Source organism: Corvus brachyrhynchos, unplaced genomic scaffold (genome assembly GCF_000691975.1).
Source record: "Corvus brachyrhynchos isolate BGI_N302 unplaced genomic scaffold, ASM69197v1 scaffold69, whole genome shotgun sequence".
Taxonomy (NCBI): Eukaryota; Metazoa; Chordata; class Aves; order Passeriformes; family Corvidae; genus Corvus; species Corvus brachyrhynchos.
The window spans coordinates 4,526,157-4,549,481 of record NW_008240228.1 but is presented as its reverse complement, the minus strand read 5'-3'; the positions used below and the strand labels follow the sequence as shown (position 1 = coordinate 4,549,481).

The 23,325-nt window shown below is 47.3% G+C and overlaps 1 protein-coding gene across 5 annotated transcripts in view; it reads right to left on the bottom strand.

Annotated features, from left to right (window-relative positions):
- BCL11A (B-cell CLL/lymphoma 11A) overlaps window positions 1–23,325 on the bottom strand; it is a 128,950-nt gene that overhangs the window by 46,646 nt on the left and 58,979 nt on the right. The gene's annotated exons all lie outside the window — the stretch shown is intronic.

Below are 23,325 nucleotides of genomic sequence, written 5' to 3'. Positions count from 1 at the left end.
TTTTTTTTTTTTTTTTTTTTTTTTTTTGCCAGCCAAAGCTGTACCTAAATTCACCCAACCACACTTTCCAACAAATATTTTACCTGCCCAGAAAAGGTTCTCATTTTCAGGTGAACACACCACCACATGCTGAAATCAAGACAGAATCCTCCCCCTGCACCACACCAAGCTGAATTATTTGTGCCTCTCCTGAAGTCCCCCAGGGAATGAGGGAAAGTGCCAGGATCGAAACTTGGCCGGACTTGCTGCATGTGCCTGCAGGCTGCTCAAGGAGCACATGCCAAGGGCTGCAAGGGGCAACCAGCCTCCCACACCAAGGCTTGCACAGCAACCTCACCACAGCTCTGCACCTTCTCCCACCACTGACCTCATTTTGAAAGGTGGTGAATTTAACGTGATCATCAGTCTCGTATGGATCAAACCCAAAAGCCAGGCTGGGCAGAGAAACCCCAGAGGTGTTCCTGCTTTGCGCTTTACCCATGAAAGCCTTGGCTCTGGAGCCTCTAAGCCCATACCTCCTTCCATAGAGACGCCCATACAGCACCTGTGCATGCTCCCCTGAAATGCACCCTGTGCGCAAACCACAGCCGCAGAGACTCTCCCACGCCAGGAGGCAAATAAATGGGAAGAACAGTGATAAGCAGGGTGCAGGACTCAAGGGAAAGCAGCCCAGCCTGCCAGAGCTGCACACCAGTCAATGCCGAGGTACCACAGGGAAAATGGAACTTGCTTACATCAGTCGTTGACCCCAAAGCCACAAGAAAAGGCAGCAATGAATTTAAGATGAGGGCTGAGTTTTAATCCAGCCATTACCTTTTCTAACATCTGCTATTTCCGTGTGGAGCGGCTGCTCACCCCAGCTCTGGGCTAACCTTGTTCCCATGCACCACAAATCCCACCCCCTCAGGTTTTTGGGGCGATGGTCAGATGCCTCGTGTCAGGAGCACAAGGCACCAGCCGCCCTGGAACCTCATCAGCCGGCTAAAGAGACAAACATCTCCTGACACAACCAACCTTGCCAACTCCTGGCCTGCTGCTACCCTTCTCTTCTTGAGGAAGCAGTTTTGGAGCGGGGCCAGCTGTGTCTTGATCTTGAGAGGTGTCTTTGATCCCTCTCAATCTAACTTTAAAGGTAGAGTGATACTAGATGCAATGTCTAAGAATGCCCTTCAAGCAGCAGTTGAAGACCTCAGGGAGATGTCTTCAACCAGATTTTTCCATCCAGAGCTGGCTCAGAAGAACTCGGTTTCTGACACTGACCCTGTTTTAAACTCCTTTCCTCCCACCACCTCCACTCAAAATGGCCATCCCTTGTGCCACTCACCCACAGCAATAATTGGCAATTAAGTCCGTTCCATCTCTGACTAATTTCTTGACCTGATCTGCTTTTAGGGCAGAAAAAACTTGTGCAGAATCTTCTTGAAGGCCTGCTGCTTTTTAGCCAAAAATAAGTAAGACAAAAACATGCCCAGGAGCAAAAGGAATGACTTGCACCAACAGACTCATCAATAAGTAAATAATATTTATCATGAGCTCTGCACTACAGCATTTGAACAGACACAATTATAAGCATCAGTTTGGTGCCTGCACTTGCCAGCTGCTCACATCCACAAGCTCTCCATCTCAACATGCTTTGACTAACAGGGACATGGCCTGGCACTGAGCTGGGGATGTAGGTGCCCATGCTCCAAGGGATGGTGTTTTAGGTACCAAAATTGTCCCCTGCACGTCGAGACCCTCCAAGCGCAAGCAGAGGGGAAGACCAGCTAAGGCTGTCCACCCTCACCAGTGCCAGATTACATTTCCACGGCAGCTGCTCCCTTTGTCTACACCCAAAAAAGCCAAACCAGCCTAAAAATTAATTTAATCTGCTGTAAACCCAAGTGTCAAGCACTTAGATGGCAGCTAAAAGCGCCACTCTCAGATAACCAAGTGACACCGGCTAATAATAGCCTGCGCATTAGGGGAGCGGGAGCGGACATTTTGTGTAACCAAAGAGGAACCTGTGCCTGGGAACAGCCCGCGCTGGCCGGTCCCAGCCCCGCCAGCAGCGCCCGAGCCCACCCGGCCTCTCCTGTGATTAGCTGCACTAATACCACTGGTGACCTCTCTTTCAAGCTCGGAGGCAACAATAGTCCTGGCTTTTGTTAGCGGGCAGAACAAAATGCCACCTTTTACAGCTCTGCAATCATAGCTGCTTCCCTTTTCATCTCCCAGAGGCTCTGCACCAGACCTTGCTCACCAGGGACGACGGTTAACCCTTGCCAGGCAGCCCAGCCACAGCAGGAGGGAGGGAGGGGTGCCGGGGTCCCTGCAGGCTCCTCTTCTCCCACATCCCTTCATTTGCACAGAAAACACCAAACAAGCCCTTTCTGGTGGAGGATGCAGGTGTGCAATAGGGCTCTTCTCTGCCTGACATTGCCATATGCTGGAAGTACCTGGTGGCCACTTCAAGCCCCTGCGCTGCATCAATAGGTCACCAAAATCCATGCCGAGCTCTCCCCCCTCCCTCTGCCCTTGGGAACTGCCTTAAACACACCCACTGACCAAGGAAATGGTGTAACTTAGGTGACCTTCTTTTGTGCAAATGTAGGAAGAATAGCTTAGAAACAAAGAAGAGTATGCTTTCCAGAGCAGCACTTCCCTGAGCTCAGGAACTCACGCAGGGATGTGGCACAAGGTGCTGGTGTGAATGTGGATCTAGGTTTGCATGCAAGGCTCTTCCCAAAAGAGGATGGACGCTCAGAGGTGCTCGCTTCCCACTGCCCATGGGCTGGACCGGGGCTTGCTCAGGACCTGGAAAAGACCAACCCTCATCCACTTTAGGATTTCTGAGGGAGTAGGGCACCTCATCCACCACCACAGCCCTCCCTCTCTCCTTCTTCCCAACAAGGGCTACAAGGAGCACGGGGAGCTTTCTCCCGGGGCGTGCAAGGGTCTTGGATGCACAGCTGACTGCACGTGTCAGTTATGCTCCAAATGGGTTGTCACAGGTCAAGGTTCTGCAGGCAGCAAGAGCAAATGCTATTTTTAGACAGGATAAGGTCACGGTGCTTTTAGAGACAGTGAGGTCTACAATAAAACCTATTGATCAGTCTCTGGAACTAGTGCTCCGGAGAGACGCCTAAATTGAAACAAAAATTGCCTGGCCGTTTTCTCTATAGACTCAGTTGGTAAAAGCTTGTTGGAGTCTTTCAGGAGATAAAATAAGTAAGAAGAACCTGTGTACAGACCACAGTTGTCCATTTAAGTGGATGCACGGGGGGGGGAAAAAAGGGAAAGTGAGACCTATGGGAGAGAAGAGTGGGAAGCTCCGAGCATCCTTCTGCCATAGTGACAAGCCAGCTGCCCCAAGGGTGAAGGCCATCCTTACCATGCCCCGACTTCAAACTCCACAGCCCAGGTGTAAAGGCACTACAGCAAACTTGACTTCTAAGAGAATTAATGCTTTACTTGCATCTTGGAGGGTAAGGAAGCCTCTAAAGGCATTAATCACTGGGGTCCCCGACAGCACACGCGCATTCACCATCCCTGAAGGTGTTCAAGGCCACGTTGAATCAGGCTCTGAGCAACCTGGTCCAGTGGAAGGTGCCCCTGCCAATGGCAGGGACTTGGAACCAGATGAGTTCTGAAGTCCCTTCCAACCCAAATCATTCTGTGATTCTCTTTGCCCGTTTGTGTTTTGGTGATGAATATCACCCAGCTGACTCGTGGAGGCCCAAAGATGAAAAACAGACCAGTATTTCAGCCAGGCAAATTATTTAACTGGATTGTTCACACACCTCCATGGTTTTTACAACAAATTCCAAGTGCTTATCCAGGTTGTGGATAAACCAAAATTTCACCAAAAATACCCCAAAGCACTGGACTATCACACCTTCAAGTCCAGCTCTAAGTCCACTACAGGCACATAAATCCCTCCATATCACAAGAGGATCTTTATTGTATTGGAGACTTAGAACCACAGGGATGAACATGAAACCATGGCGTATCTTCATTCATCATCTGCCCCACTGCCACAGCCTCGCTCACAAACAAAACATGCCGCAGTAAACATAATCCATACATCACACCCTGACATGGGCGACCCCATCAGCGAGTCCCAGCCGGGGCACCCCACCAGACACCAGCAATGTAACAACCGATGCATTTGGAGGATGTAATAATAATAATAACTACAGGTAAATACTATTAAGCCGTGAAAAGCTAGTGTGAGTGGCGGGATACGTAGTTTACTTTCTGCTCCAGACAATAACAACATGAGCAGAGATATACATTCAGTTGCTCAGGTAAAAGCAGATCATGTGGGAATTAAAGCAATCGCAAGCCTGCGGCGTGGCTTGCTTGCCATCCGACTGCCAGGTTAGGCTGCAGTTTAAGTTTCTGTATAACAGAGATGACAAGATGCAAAATCTCAAGCAGTATTATCTGTACAGTGACTATGCTGCAGAGGAATCATAATAAAAAACATGTTTCAAAGCAGCACAGTAATTGTGATTCTGGGGAAAAAAAAAAACCACCACCACCAACAAAAAAGACAGGCTGATCTTTCCAAAAAATATACTGCTGCTAGAAAAGCCAAGGTAATTATTCTTCTATTTAGGAAATCAGGCTTGGGTTTTGTTTGGTTTCTTTCTGTAAAGGTCCTTAGGCTCCTACCAACACTTCTACGATTTTCTTCTTAGTGCCCTGTGACTCTAGGACAAAGTTTGAGATAAAACGATTATAATAAATAAGGACAAAGTTATTTGGGAATTAAGGACACTGCTGCAGCCCCTCATCTTCTTAACTGATTAAATGAATGGAGCTTTAGTGGAATATATGTCTGAAAAAATTCAAAGCTAATTTCTGTTTATAATTACTGATAGCACACGAGTATCCTTTCCAGAAAGCCTACTCTATCACCCAGAAAGCAGATGCAAATATGGGTATAAATAGGGAGTGCAATGAAGCCTGTGGCAATGCTCACATTAACTGCTGTGCAGTCAGACTCCCACCCCATGTATGGGTATGGGTACACAGGCTCACACATACATGTGCTCCTCTGGTGATTTTTGACAGGCATCGCTTGTATCCAGGCTCAACTCCATGCCTGCCACCTTCTCCAAGTTTTTCTCCTAGACTCCAGTGGCTGGTAGACAAAGCTCTCTGTTAACCTGAACAAAAATAACCGTAAGGGGTGGAGCCCAAGCTCTTTTACACTGCTGTGCCTACCAAATGACTCTCCTGACTGCAAGGAAGCCACTTAGGATTTACCCCTGGGGTAACTCTGAGCAGGATCTGCCCCCACAGACACTTCCTCTGTGTCTATCCCTGCCCTTGGGTTTTGCATGAGCACAGAATCAGGGAGGGGACCACAAACATTCCCTACTGCTGCCTGAGACGAGCTTTTGTAACCTGTGCAGCCGCTGTTGGGCATGAAACCGAGAAGCTGGAGAAGCTGGAGTGGCAGAGAGTGGCTCCCCCAGTTTATTTAACTGCAAGATGCATCTGGATTTGTGGGGCTTCCAGTACAAGGCAGCTTCAGGATCAGCACCTCCACGAGACAGAGGGCAGGGACATGATGCCATGCTTCCCAGAGCCACTTTCATCCCTCTCCCAGGGGGCACAAGGCACTGAAAGACCCAGCTCTTTCCACAACAGGCTGGGAAAGGAGGGAAATAAACCCCCAAACTTTTAATTTTTGTCTTTTCCATTTATTTTTGAATTAGCATTCAGTGTCTGCTGCTGTGACACGGATAGCTAAAAATGTGTGTGCGGATATGTCATCCATGAACAAAGTGGCTCATGTTTGTTCTTTATTATTTAGGAAATGCACATTAATTACTGCAGATTTTCTCCTATACATCTACTGTATCTCAGACAGAATTGCTGAGAAGGTCTGCAGAATAAAAATGTATGGGGTAATTAAATGGATATTTATAATTAGAACTTAATAATTTGCATCAGGGACAAATGAGCTCTGATTTCAATCTGTAGTGCATTTAGATTAGCCTGAAGATAGCGTAATTTGATGTTTTATAGTCCTCCTCTCAGATTATGAAACAATACAGTGTCTTTAAAGCAGCCGTGTTTGTGTCAGGAGTGTGTTAAGAAGCAGCCACAATGAAAATGTTTGACAACGTGAAAGCAGCCATAAATTACACGACAACTGTGTAAAAGTCGTGATGAAACAAATAAAGAGCTGACCTATAATGCATCTGATTCAGCACCGCGCCCGGACCACTCAGCGCTCATCCCGGAGCGCATCCTTACGCGCGCGGCTACTTAGCGCTGAGAAAACTGTAAATTATCCCTAGTCAACAACGTTGATTTTAAGTCGACATTTCAATCAGTTGGAAGTAGAAATACTACACCGCTCCCCCAGCAGCCTCTCAGCCAGCCGGCTGCTCGGCCCGAGCCTCTTTGGGCGCAGCTCTGTTACAGCCCCATTGTTCCCACTGTACAATATTTATCGCGGGCTCTCCAGACACAGGTACTTGACCCAAAGGTCACCACCTTGTCTCCTGGACCTGCAACCCACCTTTGCTACCAATGCCTTTTGCCCAAACACAGGGAGCCCCTGCAAATCCCGCTGCCTCCCCACAGATGTACAGGCGAATCTAACCCAGGGATGTGGCATTGCATGACCGTAGCCGAGCACGTGCCCCCAGACCAAGGGGCTGAATCTCCGCAGGGCCAGAGGTGAAGCGAGGCGGACTCCTTACCAAGGTCTTGGTAAAGAGCAGGTTGGTTTGGAGACGCGACCACATCTTTGCTTTTCTTCCCAGCTTTGCCGAGCCACCAGCAGGGAGGAAGAGCAGTGAGGCTGGGCTCCCACTCCCGCTCTGCTGAAGCTCTCTGGCCTTACCTGGGGTGACCCACCCCACCTGTGCCACAGCAGTTGCCTCTCTCGCCCTGGCAGTGCGAGGGTGTGTTCATTAACATCTCTGAGGCACTCAGGTCCCCACGTAATGGATGCTGCAGAGGTAAACACCTCGATCAGCAGATAACAGGGAGTCCTGTGCAGGCATAACACACACGGGAGCTGTGCACGTGCGTAGGCAAACGCCTGGGAAAAAACACGGGGGTGCCAAGTCTCTGGGAAGCTCACCATCAAACCAGTTACAGTCTGACATGCAACATGAGGAGTGAGGGAAGGACCAGTGTAAGGAAGGAGATTTCCAGCCCCAGAGCCCTGGCACTCGGTTTCATGAAGCTGTATCCCACAGCCTCTTCCCAGCCTTTGTACTTTCCTTCCACAGAGCAGGGCTCAGCACACCGCACGTCACCAGCTGCTGGCTAAGAAGGCAAAGGGGAATGAGAGGAAACAAGGCTGGGATATTCAATCCATGGCATATTCCCAGATTCCTCAAAAACTACGACTCACAGACCTGCATGCCCACATGGAGCAAGGTGGTCAGGCAAAGCTTTAACTAAGAGAGGCTGTCCCTATGCATGCCCACTCTCCAAGAGGGACAGTCACGTGACATAAAGCCTCTAGTGCCAAGCAAACCTCATAATTCCCAGCAAGGCGTGATGCTGGGAATGCATCGAAGGGACGGAGGACAGGCAGGTGACCCAACCCACTCCGACCTACCCTTCACACCTCTGAAAACGCTGCCCTTTGCAGCGGGGGGAGCCCGTGTTTTCCCAGCTATGCCCTTTCCACGCATTTTGAAATCCACCGTCCATCAGCATGACGGGAAACAAGGCGCTGAGCTCTTCCTTTGAGGAGTTTCTTGTTTGACCAGAGTACACGTTATTCAAATCAGCCAGAGTGAAACGCAGTTAAGCTGCTGTTTGTTCCAGCACGATGAGACTGGCCTGTTAAAAAGCAAAAATGTCAGGATGTTACAGGCTCAGCCTCCTGCCAAGACTGGTAAGTAGCTGAACAACTGTCAGAAACGGCATAATCGGAAACAACAAAAAAATAAAAATACCCAAAACAACCATGAATTCAGACTGTGTTTCCAAGTCACAGGTGCTCTGGGGCCACCCATACCCCCAGCCAGGCACCCCTGGGAAGTTCCGACCCAGAGCATCCCTGCAGCCTCCTTTACTACATCCCCACCACATCCACCTCTCGCTCAGCAAGGAACTTTTGAGTAAAAACAACGGTAACCCAGTAAAGATCTCGGATTTTGTCTTTATTCTCACCACCACGGCATTACAAGGATTTTGTCTTCTCACCACCACAGCATTTATTACACCACCACAGCATTTTGTCTATACTCTCACCACCCAACGAAGCACCTCGACATCAGGGATGGCCCAGAAACGTTCTGTGAGGGCTGCATGAAGGCTTTAAGTGCAGCCACCTTCACACAGACCAGCACAGGTCTGCCCTAGGGGATCAATTTGGTTTTGTTTCTCATAAAGTCATTTGAATGGGTGGGAGCCAGCATGGAAAGGTGCTGTCGTGCATAAGCTGTGGGCCTGCACTGGGTCTGCCCCCAGGGTTCACCCTCCCCAGCCAGGCAGGCATTGCCTTGCAGATGCTTTTCACCCCCCAATTTAACTCCTGCTATCTCTGAAATCTCCCAGACACACGCAAGCCCCTCCTGCTCTCACACTCTCAACTTTAGTTTGCCTCTCAGAACAGCAACCCCGTTTTTTTTTTCCTGTCCTGGGCCCTCAGGTTACTGGCACGGCGACAACTCTTTTTTTTCCCAACAGCAAGCCAGGAAAGATGATAGAACCTGCATGCGTGGCCAAGGGACTGGTCTCAACTGGTTCAGAGGGAAAAAATGGAGCTGTGTCTTTTTTCCCCCCCTCTCTCCCTCTTCTTGCCTTTAGCCAAAAGACCTGGGAGCATTTGATGTACAGTCAGCAGGTATTAAAAAAAAAAAATTATTGAAAAGGCTGGCCGGCTCCGGAGCTGTGACACTCTCTCATCAAACTCTGGACTTCAGCCAAGTTCATCTGTTAATGGAGAGCCACAGCCAGGGCCTCCCCCCCCGCCACCACCCCCTCGCTCCCTCCTCTACCTCTTCCTCCCTCCTAAAAAACTAGACATCGATTATGTCTGTGCTTTTCCCTTTCTATTCAAGATAAACAAAGTGCTTCAAGTTCAGGGCACACCCTGGGACCCTTGACAAAGCAATCTATCATCCTGTCTGCTAAACCAGTCTGGCCACACCACCGCCGAGGAGACTAATGCTTCCAGTGTACAATTTTCCCTTTGTGCTGCTGCCCTATTACTAGTAACCTCTTTTCTTCCCTACCTTCCCAGGAGCAGATGTGCTTGACCACTTTGCCTAAGCCCCTCCTGGCAAAGGCATTTTTCGCTGAAAGCAACGTCAAGAATTTAAAAAAATTTAAAAAATAAAAAAATAATTTAAAAAAGAGCCTAGCCCCCGCCTGCCCCCTCCTCTCCCCGACTCCCATCTCCATCCCTACGTCCACCAAAGAAATCCAGCACAGAGCTTGATTTTTCCTTCCCCACTGAAGATTTCTTTTTAGGGAGTGAGTTCAGGTTTAAATCATATCCACTAATTCATTCTGACTTGCAATTAAATGCAAATACACTTTTATAGCCAGCATGGAGTGTATTAATTTTAACAGCAAATGACAAAATAAGAATACAGTCCCTCCAATACCAATAATGAATCGCACTATAAATCACGTTAGTGGTCACATTCATTAAAGCTTGTAAAGCTCTTGGAGATCCGCGGGCGTGATGTGCCACCAACCCACAGAGCATCTTCAGCTCACACGGACCCCACCGCTGGCACCCAAGTGTCCCAGACCCCACCTGGAGGGCACAGGGAACACCCCACCAAGTGCAGGGCACCCAAATCCACCCCCAGTCCCTCCCAGCAGTGCCACAGGGAGCTGGTGCTTCCCAGGTGAGCCGTGCTGGTGAGATTCACAGCCCACTATTGTGAGGGTGGGTCTCACCACAGGGCCAAGGCATCTGGGCAATGTGGTTTAAGTTAAGGGAAGGGCCAGGCTGGGTGCTCTGAAACATAGGGCAGTCACAGAAATTAATAGGAAACCACGAATCACCATTTAAGGGCACTTCCTAACAGCTAGCCTGGCCTTCTCCTAATGCTCCCGGCTGCCGACAGCGCTTACCCCTTCCCCAGGTCTACACAGCGCTCCATTTGCTTGCCAGCACTAAGATCCTCTGCACCGTTTATTAGCCAACATGGGGGAAAGTGAGGGTTTTCTGGCTCCTTTGTTTTGTTAGGACAGCTGTGTGCCATTCCCACCCCCTCCCACCCATCCTCTCCTAAAGAAATAATTAAATCCAATTAGGACCAGAAAGTAATTTACATTTTGGTTCTGTGTAAGATGGGGAGGTGGGGGAAGGAAAAAAAAAATCCCGTAAAACACGTTGTGATGAAATTTCATCCCTTTGCTACTCATTTGTCTGCTTTTGCTTTTGAGGACAGATCAGGCTGCACTGTCCCTCTTTAGAGGCTGTACATTTTGGTGTGTGGACCAAGAGGGAGACAAGGAAGGTGGAAGAGAGAAAACTTGTTCCCATTCCTTGCTCTGTGAACAAGACAGTTCTGCTAGGCAGCCCATCCTGCTCCTGCTCCTGCTCCTGCTCCTGCTCCTGCTCCTGCTCCTCCCCTCGCTGTGCCGGGGGCTCCTCTGCCGCGGTTTACTGATTTACAGAACCTTGGTATGTGAATGGCAAAAATTCCTTGGCATAAGTATATGTTTGCTGATCACATTTCAGATCATGTGTTGTTCATTATTATGACTTGCTCAAAAACAGTTTTGCTACAGTTATGTGGGTTTGCCTTCGATATTTTTTCCTCTTTTAGTACATTGAAAACATCATGGCATGGGGGGGAAGCAAATGAGAAAATGTTTTTGTGTCTACACCACCTCAAAATCTATTTTAAAAAATTACGGAAAGGAATACAGAATATTCCAGGACTGGGAAACAAGGGGGAAAGGAAGATTAACAAATCATTTCTTAAAGACCAATGTGATGTCAAATTTTCAAGTGGAGTGTTTTCCTTTGGATGTGGATGGAATTATAGGTGGATTTAATATTTACAGACTGCTGAAATCTCTAAAAATATATCCAGCCCAAGTGAGGCATTGACTTTAATTTGGTGGATTATTTAAACAGCCAAGAGAGAAGATCTTTTTGCCAGGCAAGGCACCAGTGTCAGGACCTTCTGCAGCACAGGGCAGCAAGTCCAGGACACACTGATTTCTAAAAATACTCTCCCCTTGCCTTCTGCAGAACTTTTTTCTGAGTTCACATTCTGGCAATTAGGAAAGCAAAAAAGTCATCACTCCAGAAAAAATGAAAGTTTCCGAACAACGCCACTGTTTTGCTTTCACCTGTGTTGTAAAACTCCAATTAATTCCAGAGAGTTTGCTCTGAACTTCTCCAGCGATCTACCTCCATCTTTGCTCGTGGGAGATGGTCCACGTGGGTTTCCCCTCACCACGCAGGTCACCTGAGCACCCTCCTCTCCGCGCCTGGCCCAAAACGCAAACGTTTACCTTTTTGTCATTCTCATATAGTAAATTATCCATCAGATTTCAACATATCTTACTAAAGCAATTACATCAAGAAAATGATAGCGCGTGTGGAATCAATTATGCATGCACTTGGCCAGGGACCAAAGGCTATGAAGTCGGAGGGCAGAATCGTTCGACACACACAAATAAAAAGCCCCTGGATCTCGCAGATGGACCCCATCAGTTCATCTTACTGCCGAAAAAGTTCATGCACTTAATAATTTATTTGTGTTCTGGATACTGTTTCCCAGCTGAATATTAACAACTTTGAACTGAACCACACTTTTAGCGTGGTATGGGTGGAAGTCATGGAAGGGCAGCAGCAGGTCTCCTCCGAGGTTAAAATTATACTTCTGTTCCTTCCAGAATGGTCCTTTTCCCTCTCCGTTTATTTTCTTTCATTAAGCAGTTCCTTTAATCAGGGTATCCATTTCACCCCTCCGATTCATCTTCTTACCCAGTGATAAACTCTCCAACCAAAGCTGAGCATCAATTACCAAGGCTGGACAACCGAAGGATGAAGCAAAGGCAAGGCCCCGATCCCACAGCCAGGAACTGCGGTGCTGCCAGCATGAGAGACAGGGGACAGGGACCAGGCCAAGCCCCAGCCAGGCAGGAGGAGGGGTGGCGGATGGCCTCCGGTGCTGGCCGGGCACGGATGCCCGGGCAGGTTATGAGAGCTGGGCAGGCTTCCAGCCAGGCTGCTCCCAGTTTCCCCTCCCAGGGCTGGATGATTAACGCCTTGCCCGGACAGGCAGGAGAAAAAGACCCTTCCTTGTGATGAGGCAACTGGAAGACTGGAGTGGAAGAGGAGCAGCGCCAGCAGCACGATTTGCTGCTACGAACAGGGCGCTCCCTGCCCTTTACACAGCATCCCCCAAAGGCACAGCCACCACCCCAATACCAGCAGCAGCTCTGCACCCACAGGCAGCACAGGATGGGGCCTGGGGCACGTCCTTTCAACACTGGTCACGCAGAGAAGGGTCCAGGCACTGCCACATCCTGCCCTGCTGTCACCTCTCCCTCCGGCCCTGGCGTCTCCAGAGCACGGAAAATAATTCTGGTCTATCTATACATATAGAATTATTTTTTAAAGGAATGTCTCCCCCAAATGGGAACAATTTCCTTCTACACTTCCAACCAAGTGTACTTAACATTAAAAGAGAACTGATAGAACGTATTTAATTACTCAAGGTTAGACTCCTAATTCCTCAATTCACTAAAGGAAACTTGGCAAGAAGATGCATCATTTTGCTGCTTTCTACTGGAGCATCTGAGGGAGAAGAGCCACTGAGGCAGCTAATACACAAAACATGATCAAAAGTGATTAACAACAGCTTCATATGCAAATTGCATTAATGAAGGAGTGCAAAGTCATCATGTAAATTAAATATGTCAAATCTCTTGGTGAACTTTCAATCTTGAGAAGAAAAAACACCGCTTTAATTTTTTTACATCATCAATTTTCCAAGATTGAAAATCTAAGAATCTTGGTGCTATAAAACAATTTTCACCTTTTTTTTCTCCTTCAGCAGCCTGACAGGCTGGCCTGATGTGTGCCGAATGCACATGTTAATAGGCCAATCAAAAATGCAAAACAATTCGCAATTACTGCAAGGACCTAATGGTCATTAGAATTTACAACTAGGTAATGAACTAAAGTCTGCCCACACCATGCATATTCATAAAGCAATTTAGCCTTTGAAGATTAAAGAAGTGCTTAAAATTCAAATGAGCTTTAGCAAATTATCAGTAAGATTCATCCAAAAAGCAAAAGGGTTTTTCTTCCTGTGATTTCCTTATTTTTTTAATGCAAAATTGTTATATCTTCCAGACGGAGCTTCAACTAAACACAGGGCTCCGAGTCAAGCCAAAGGGGCTGGAGACAAACAGAGGCAGAAAACATTGTTATGGACTTTGTTCAGAAAACTAAGCCCTTAAGAGCCAAACCTATCTCTAAACATGGTAATTTATCAAAAGCAGCACAGACTTGCTCATAGGCAGTATTGTGTGCCGCTCTCCGAGAGCAGATTAACAAGATTTCCACCACCCTCCAAAAAAGCCTTTTTCCCCTCAAGTCACATCTTCCACGTAAACAGCAAATGCATTATAAAAACATTATTTTCATCAAAGTGCAGCAGCATTAATTTTAGGGACTCGCTGCATTTAAAAGGGAGGGATGAAAAGATCTCGGCACCGGAGCGTGCCACTGAGAAAGTCGCTGTGCTCCCGGGGCTGCTCCCAAACTTGGCTCCGCTCTCGGCCGGCCCCGCCGGGGCCTGATCCAGCCATCGCAAAGGGTGCAGAGCAGGGGAGCGAGACACGCTTCTGCCAGAGATCCCAGGAGGAGGTTGGGGAGGGAAGCACTGGCTGCCTCCCTGGCACCCCGACTTTGAAGGATGGATGAATGTTCAAATAATTCCTATTCCCACTTCACCAGCCTTCTCCAACCTCACAGCTTATCCTACCTGCACCCCTGCAGAGCAAAACAGAGGATGCCTGGAGCTGTGCTAATGCCCCATTTTTTAACATTTATTGGACAAAATAGGACCTGGTGCCGTGCAACAACCGCAACAGCAAACATCTGGATTGGCCATGAGTCCCCAGTTTTAAGCAATTCCCCCCAACACCAACATTACTTCACACAAGAAGAGCCCAGGGAAGGCCAGTACGGGACGTGACAGCATAAATCAGAATTAGGTTAAAAACAAAAGTTTAGAAACTACTGCCGGGCCGCCGAGCTGTTGAAGGCCACGTCTCCCAAACTGCCTTCAAGTCATGTCCCCCATTAAGAGATTTTCCCCCCCCCTTCTTTCTCTGTTTCCAGAGACGTAAAAACCACACTACTGGGCTCTGAGCATTCCTTAAAATAAAGCAATTAACTTATTTCCAGGCTCCAGCAAGCGATCGTGACAGCTTTCCCCCCGGCAGAAAGTGGGAGCCGTGGTCCCTGACCCCCGGCCAACACAAAAGAGGCAGCCCCAGCACAATGCCTGCTGTCAGCAACTGAATTATTTTTATACAGGAATTTTTATCTCTATGGTACAAACAAGTATGTGTCTGTGCTGACTTGTTAAGCAATCCACTTGTATGTAGAATAAGATTTTTTTTCCCTGCTACCAGTCACACAGCTCTAAGATCAGAAGAAATACATACTCTTTGAAGCTCCTCAAATGTTTTAGTTAAAAGAACAGCAGTTGTTTTCAAAGATCCAAGAGTATCTTTATCAGAATTTAATTTTTCCTTATTGATTTTTTCTAACGTAACACAAATTTAACATAGGACAGTTTATAGTTTATTACAAAATAATACAGCCTCTATCTCTTTTTCCAAATGTATCCCACTGTGTTCTAGCTCCTCAAAGAGAACAAGGCTCCTGGACTACTGTTTCTCGTTGCACAGCAGCAACTCTTCCCTAAACATGAAAATCAGCATCAGTAATAGAGAAACACGGGGAAAAGCCCCCAGCCACCCTCACACAGTAAATGCTCCGAGCACTTGCGATGCCCTGGCTGAAGAACGACAGTTTTGCCGGTCTATTCTCCTGCTCCACAAAGAATAAACTCAGTATAAAATGCAACGAAACGCAGATGATTCATCCAATGTCAGAAAAAAACGCCAGCTGTGACGCTGAAGCAAAGTAACGCTGGGTGACAAATTAATTGTTGTGAATATTGGGGGGGGGGGGGGGGGGGGGATACAACACAACACATTTTTATTTCGCATTTTATATTTCCCTACCTGATAAATCAATTAAGCAAGCAATTAATACAAAATTAAACTCCTTACTTCCTAAAGGAAAAAGGAACTGTGATGCATAATTTTAAAAAGGTAATAGCTGTAGTAATAGCAGTAATAATAACAATAATAATAATAATATTATTATCCACAACAACAATAACACCACTAAAGGCAGGGCTCTTCTTTAAGCCTTTGTTGTTCAGCAGTAATTCCATTGTTTATTTAGGCAGAGGTTTTTCTATCTGCAGCAAAGATCAAATTGTAGGTGTAATTGTTCAGCATCTACGCAAAGCAGGGGAGGATGGAAGCAGAAAGTCCTTGGTTCTGACTGACCAAAGCTCCCCAGGTCTCCCTCCATCAGCACACCCACACCGGTGGGAATCGTGCACCCTCTGAAGCACCCTGACAACGCCTACCTGGAAGGGCAGAGAGGAAGCACTGCTTCTCCTGGCACCTATTTCACAGGGACAGCGAGCCTCCCTGCCTTGTCGGCAATGCAGTTATTTGGGTTTTGCTTCTTGCCCCACTCTTGGTGTCTCAGCTATTAAGTGTGAAAAACAAAAATCTGAGCTGTAGCTGAGCTCTGCACCCACCAAACAGGGGGAAGCGGTGGGATTTTTCTTTAACAGTAACCTGTTCAGGTAAAAAGTTCCAGAAGAATTGCAGCAGGCAAGCGGGGAGAGGTCTCCGGGGAAAGCGGAGAGAATAAACACTTTGGTGCACTGTCTGCAAACCCAGAATTCAGCAGCTTTTTTTGGCAGCCAATTTGTTTCAAGTGTTTTGTTTCAGGGAACGTATGTATTTTTCTTTGTGCATTTTGTGGATTTACTACAACCGCTCCTGACAGCTGTTGATTCAGTTAAATGAGCACATCATTAAAAATCCTCGAACACAACCACACTGAAAAACAGACACCTTTGGATGGAGCTGAAGATTTGAACACACAAGAAGATGCAAATGAAACCTCTGGAGGAGGATGTACAGCCTGGGCTATGCCCAAGCCAGGGAGCAAAGGGGGCTCCAGACCTGTTTGTGGTGACTGTTTTCTTTGTTTCGACCAGACCCAGATGCTAAAAAAAGAATGAAAAGCAATGCCAACAATCCCAAGTATAAAAAATAAATGTTTGCTAATACTTGAAAAAATTACATCCCCCAGTGTGCTGGAGTTAATGTGCTTCAAATAATTCTGCACCGTGCCCAGTACTTTGTTTTCTTTTCTTACTTACTCTCCAGTTTTGCAGAAGAAGGGCACCTATTCAGAACAAGGAGGGAAAGAAGAGGATGTTTTCATTTTGCTTTAGATCAAAGGCAAACAAGAATGCAAACTGTGGCATATTGAATATTTTTTTCCACCGCTGTCATTCACACTGGGCTATCGAAGTTTTATACAATTCCCCAGCCCGGCTGCATATTAAGCTGCCTGTGTACAGCTTTATTATAGCACGGTGCTGAGGAAACATTAATATTCCTGTGTTGCATCTGACAGGACATTTACATGCGCCCATCTGAGCTCACACCTGAGAGCTGCTCCAAGGTACAGTAGCTGTGCTCCGATTGTAAAGGCAAATGAAGAACACAAATTCCCTGCTGGGATCAGGGCTGACCTCGCCACACCCCACACCGCAAACCTTTCCCTCGCCAACCCCAGGCAATGCCACCTCCGAATGAAGAATGAGCCACCAAGTTACCAGCCTGGGTGATAGAAGAGCAAAAAAAACCTCGCTGAAATATTTTAAAGATGCACAGCGAGTGCAGCTGGCCAATAAAGGTTGGAAAACAAACTGGCTGAACCCCGTGCAGGATGCGTTGCATACTAAACCTGATTAGAGAGATGGGGAGGATGTTTATGGGCTTTAAAACGCGCTTGGCATTAACACAGGAGGGTGTGAATAATGTGAGCACTTGGTCTGCTCATCCATAGGGGTCCACAGCCACTGGTCCCGCTCCTGCAAGAGTTTGATCCACGTCTGGCGGAGCAACGCACACCCAAGATGGGGGCTCTCCAGAGCGAGCTGTGTTTCATGGAAATTCATTATCAGATCATCCCAACCGCTTGGGTGGTTTGTGGGTCCATTAATGTGCCTGTTATTTTTAAAAGTATGCCATAAATCACAGCAATCCATGTACCGGTGTCTACCTACGTGGGCCCAAACCTGTGCTACATCCGACGTCACCAGGCGTCAGGCTGCAGCTACTGTCTGTGTACACAGTGAGACAAAATTATGTTCATTAGCCCAAGGGAAAAGCAAAAAAACCCACCACCCAATGGTTAATTTTAGGGCCATGCTACCAGTATGAATATATATATACGTAAGTCTTAATGTATTAAAATATATGGACTTGACGTGTTTTATGGACTTGTGCAATACCCCAGTAGCTGACACATAAAACCCAGTGCTCCCGGATGGAAGCTGGGTTCAAATGCCTGCCACGGGGAGAAGACAACTTCCTTGGACTCGCGACATCCCTGGCAGCATCATGACCCGAACAAAATCACAACAAGCAGAAAGGTAACAAGAGATCCTCAGCGATTAGCTAAAAAAAAACCCAACAAAACACAAGTGGCACTGTGCCAGCCCATGTCCAGCTTGATGCTAAACGCCTTTTATTGCACAAAGCTGGTACTAGTGGACACAAAAACAGACCGAAGCTTGAAGGGAATTTCGTCCAAAAAAATTTCCGTAATGAGGATGCGTGCAGGCAAACAACTGGAGGCTCTGCTCCCCTTGCCTGACGGTGCCTCGCAAGCCTCTTTAATTGTCTTTATTATTTGAATGAAACAAGAAAGAGCTCGTGGGCTGAGAGTTGCATGTACAAAACGGGGTAATGCTAATAGGCCTCCTCCTCTTTAAAAGAGGCATTACCAAATTATGGGAATGTTTAGGGAAGACTTTACTTCTCCCACCGGGCTAATTAGAAGGTGTTTAATTTACTCCCTGCCTCAGTTTCCATCACCCAGCATTCGTTGCTGGGACTCTGCACACAGAGCCTTGCGTTATTACGCGCATGATTTTCAAAGCTTTCGGCACGTGATGCCAACATGCACCTTTCAAGATCTATATGGAACTTAACGTGTGCCAGGCTGCCTCTTGAACCACCAGCATTTTGGATGCAGTGATGCTTCTGCTTGTGGACAGCTCCACAATTCAGTGTCCCATGCAATAGGAGAAAGAACAGAAAATATACTTCTCATCCTCTCCGAAGATCTGATTTGCAGTAAACAAAAAAATCCACTAGAAATATTCAGGGCACCACAACACTGGGATGCTCCCCTGGAAGGCAGAGGCAGAAGAAAACTTTCTACCCTGCTTCTGTGCTTCGAGTGAACTCATATTTGTGCTTCCAATGAAGAGCCATTTTTACATTAACTGTCTGGAACAGCGGGGAATAGGAAAACTAACACAATCTTTACCTCGTACAAAGGATGATATTGGTGTCATGTGCTTGCTTCTTCAAAAAACATTATTTATAAAAGGCAACAGGGAAAACAGGGAAACTATTGACTGTTCTCTGTATCCCCGTGCGAGCAGCATTACAACTTTTTGATCCCCTACATTTTTTACATTTTTCCCCCCCGAGAAGTAAATTTCACAGCCGCACAGGCCACCGCCTTTAATTAAGCTTTCAAAAGTCTTCTGACAATGCCAACAATTGCAAGACACTTCTAGAGCTCAATCATGCAATCATCGTGACACTTCTATTTACAATTTGTCTTAGAAAGAGTTTCTCTGACATTGTACTTTGACAAAACAGCCAAGCTGCCGGTTCACAACCTTTCTCTGTCTTATTTACAAATACAGCTTGTACGCAGCGCTCCAAATCTCGGGAGCGGGAGCCTTTGGGTAGAACCCTCACTATTTTTTCCTGCCTGCAATATTTTACCCAGCCTGTGCTCTCTGTTTCTTTGTATGAGGACAGCAGACAGATTTGACTTCAAAATCTTCCCATAGTCCTTTTTCCCCTCCTCTATCTTTAAGCTTTCATGTTATTGTCCAGATGCAATGCTAACTATTCAGTGCAGACAGCAGTATTTTTTTGTCTCCAGAACAAAACACAACAAGGAATCGACATTCACAACCTACAGAATTATAATGGCAACTACTAATAACAGCCCAAGAAAATTTCTGCTTAAAGATGTTACTTCCCGAGACCTGTAATAATCAAATACACTCAGTCTGAAATTTAGTACCGAATGACGTTCACCTTCCCCCGACTGCAGCAGAGAGAGGGATTTCTTACATTATTTTCCCACGTGTTTTATTCGAATGTCACAAGCAGCTTGAGAATATAGGATTCGAGCAGTAAAAACGACCTCCCCTCCTCCTCCCCCTCTTTGTACGGTAAATAGAGCATCCGCGGATACACACTCGGCATCATACAGGGGAATAAGCAGCAGCACTCCAAAGTGTTCCCCCAACTGCATCCAAGTAACATTTAAGATCCTTCTTCACCCAAACCCCAGCCTTTCATTAATTCCCTCGGATTTATACATTCAACAAACAAACCGCCAAAACCTGACACGGGCGGGCGATAAATATTTCCTCAGCCTTTACAATAAGTGAACAGCGATTTTACGTTCACTGATCTCCAGATACTTCAGTTAATATTTCCCCCTATTGTAAAATACGAGAGCGGATAACTAAAGCCCTGCCGTCGCCCTCACTGCAAATCACGGGCTGCCGGTATCTGGTGGTGAGGCTTTGACATACATATTGATGAAAGCTGCCTCGTTGGACCCACACAACATATCCTATTAATTTTCAGTTAAATTTATGGCATTTCAGCTCCAGTGCTGGATCAGCATCACTCAAAATTTTATAGCAAGGCAGAGCTGTGCACAGGCAGACACCCACATGGAAGAGCCAGGTACGGACATATGCCTGCACCTATACGGATCCCACGGCTGCTGCACACGTTTCACGCACACATGTAAGCAAGCTCCTGTCCTCATCCCTGTCTCTGGAAATCGGCAGGATAACGAGCAGCCTAGTGACAGTTAAATCAGACATCATTTCTCCCTGCATTTGAATGAGTCGCTGCCTCCTTTCTCGTCTGTAGATCTTTAACCATTACTTAAGATTCTCTTCTACTGTAATACCCCAACTTACAGACTACAAAACTGCAGGCATGGAACAAACTGCACCCGGAGCTCACCCACAGCACCTCTGTATCCAGGGCTAACCTGGAACACCTCTTCCAGCCTCACAACTAACTGGGTACATTTTTATATTGCTACAAAATATGTATTTTCTGGTCTCTTAGCAAAAAGAATCACTGCCCCCAACTTCTGTGTATTTTTCCAAATGCACCCTCTGTCTTTTCTGTTTTAATTACACACTCAAATCTTTTGCATTTTGCATTCTTGAACAGAAGTCAGATATAAATAGCTGAACTGGAAGAATTTGAGGTTCTCTGCAGGGGCCTTCCTGTAGCCTGAACTCCACAGTTCAGGCTGCAAGACTCTCACTGGAAATTTTACTGCTGGACTCCACAAACTACTGGCTACGAGCAGTGGGTCACTCCAGCTATCACCACACTTCTTTGTGACACGAGGGAGCTGAACTCATCCAAGTGAAAAGGGAGATGAAAACACGAAGGGGAGGAACAGCACAAGACCCCGCAAGTCCTGGTGCACCTTCTCCTTCTCCCAAAGCCAGGCTGCATTTCCAACCAACAGGAATAACCAAGGGACCCCAGTGTCACTCGGCTCTGGCCCAGCCAGAGAGGTGCAGAGAACCTGCATTTGTGGACTTCCCATCCGTAGGCACAGCTGGGCACCACAGCCAGAAAACTTGGAGCAGAAGAGCCCTGACAACTGCAACTCCATCTCTACTCAGGACACACTCACGGCTTGCTCTGTGGACCTTCCTGCATGACACCAGGCCTGCTCCCAGTCAAGCCCACCAATGTGTAAGAGCGAGCAGGGTGTAAGAGCGAGCAGGATAAGGCCCTGCCACCACGCCCCTGTCCTCAGCCACCGCCTCTGCCCAGCGAAGCATTTACAGTCAGTTAAAACCATGGCCCTTTCCAAATTAACAGCCCCATGACGGCACGCAAGCCCAAATCCTCCTCGCTTCGCATCACCCGCGCCACGCGAAAGGGAGACTTGGCTCGCTGAGCCTCCCGCGCCAAACGAGTGCCAGAGCAAATCCTTCAGCAGAGGAGGCTCCCCTCGTGCAGAACTCCTCGGCGTGGCCATCCCTTCAGCCCAGGGACCTATCTGGGACCACGGGGACGACAGCATGTTTAATTCTTGCTTGACATATACTGTGTTTTGTCTTTTGAGCGGAGCGGCGCCGTACGTAAATACAGCGTTACATCATACCGCTGCTCCTCCATATTTGGTGATTTAGTATGGCTCCAGAGCTTGGAAGACTACAAATCCCTTCCGCCAGGCTCCTGCTTCATTAATCATGCCCTACACTTCTGCTCGCTTTCCATCAGATTGCAGGCAGCACATAGAAATGGGCACTGCCCTCTACCACTCTGGGAAAAAAACCCTCACCTTTAACATCCTTGTCTGGGAAACTGCAATACGGGGAATTATTGGGGGTTTAAGTCTCATTCAAAATGTAGCTCAGCAGTAGCTGAGCCTCTGTTTCCGCTTAAATGTAGAGATATTCACATTTCAAGGAAATACCAATTACTCTGCAGAAACAGCACACACTCATTCACATGACGTCTGCATGTGCACGCACATGGCTCTGCACACAGACACGTGCGCAGGCAGACACCCATGCACCGATATGGATCTGCTGCCACCACAAAACCTCCAAAACTGCAGCTCTCCAGCACAGTTTGGCGACCAGCTTGGAGGACAGAGAGGCTGAGGATCCCGCTGAACCTCCCAGCGCCTACTGCCCTATTATGGTTTAACTTTGTGGCCAAAGCAAGCCCAAGACAAGCTCCAGCACATCATGGGATGATGTACTGCGCCTCTGACAACCCCAAGCGGTCCTGTGGGCTCCCCGAAGAGAGGTACCAGCAGTGCCGCATCCCAAACAGCACTGGAGGGGGAGTTTGAAACTGGTTCAGGCATTCGTTGGGGCTGATACGCTGCGGTCTCGCCTTTTTCGACTGGCAGTATTAGCGTGGTTTGAAGTGATTTGAAATGCTCGCTGCAAATGGGCAGTACTTTTGTTTACTAGCAGGGTTTTAAAAGCAGAGCGTGCCTTGGTACACTACCAGGGCTCTGCGATTTTCTTTCACATGGTATACTGTTATTTTTTTAACCTCATTTGTGAAAATACCTGCATGGCCAATGGCTTTCTGATTTTTTAAAAAATAAAAAAATATGCTATGAAATGGAATTATTTACCCTTTTTTCTTTTTTTAAATTACATTTCACATTGTTTGTTGCACAAAACAGAACTCTGCCTTGGACATTTGTACGGCTGACATGTGGTTGTGTAAACCGCAAACAAAATCAAGATACATCTGTCAAAACCACATCAGAGACAAGAGAGAGCACAGCGAAGCATTTATCATTTGGCTGAGGAGGCAGGCTGCAGAGAGTAGCCTTTCCTGTCAAACCAACCTTTTGAAATTTCCAACATGCCCTTAAACTTTTCGAATAAGCATGTCTGTGCGCTTCAGCAACTGCCCTCTCTACTCTGGCCTGGCCAGTCGAAAATGGCATCTTAAAGTCAAGGTCGGTGGTGTCACTTTGCCATGGGGCTGTGTTTAATTACAGTCCATACGCTGACAGCCAATATGGAACCAAGGCTGGCTGATGCTCGGTTAACTCTTTCACCCCTGACTTTGCCAAAGACTCAAAAGCTCCTCGCTTTCTCGCACGGCAGGCTCGGATACTCTGGCCTGGCCAGTCGAAAATGGCATCTTAAAGTCAAGGTCGGTGGTGTCACTTTGCCATGGGGCTGTGTTTAATTACAGTCCATACGCTGACAGCCAATATGGAACCAAGGCTGGCTGATGCTCGGTTAACTCTTTCACCCCTGACTTTGCCAAAGACTCAAAAGCTCCTCGCTTTCTCGCACGGCAGGCTCGGAACCCTCCTCCCACGGCACTCCAGCAGGCGAGGCACCGGGAGACAGTGACTACAATGCAGGCAAATCGCGAGAGTGGCCTCAAACAATACCGCCAGAAACA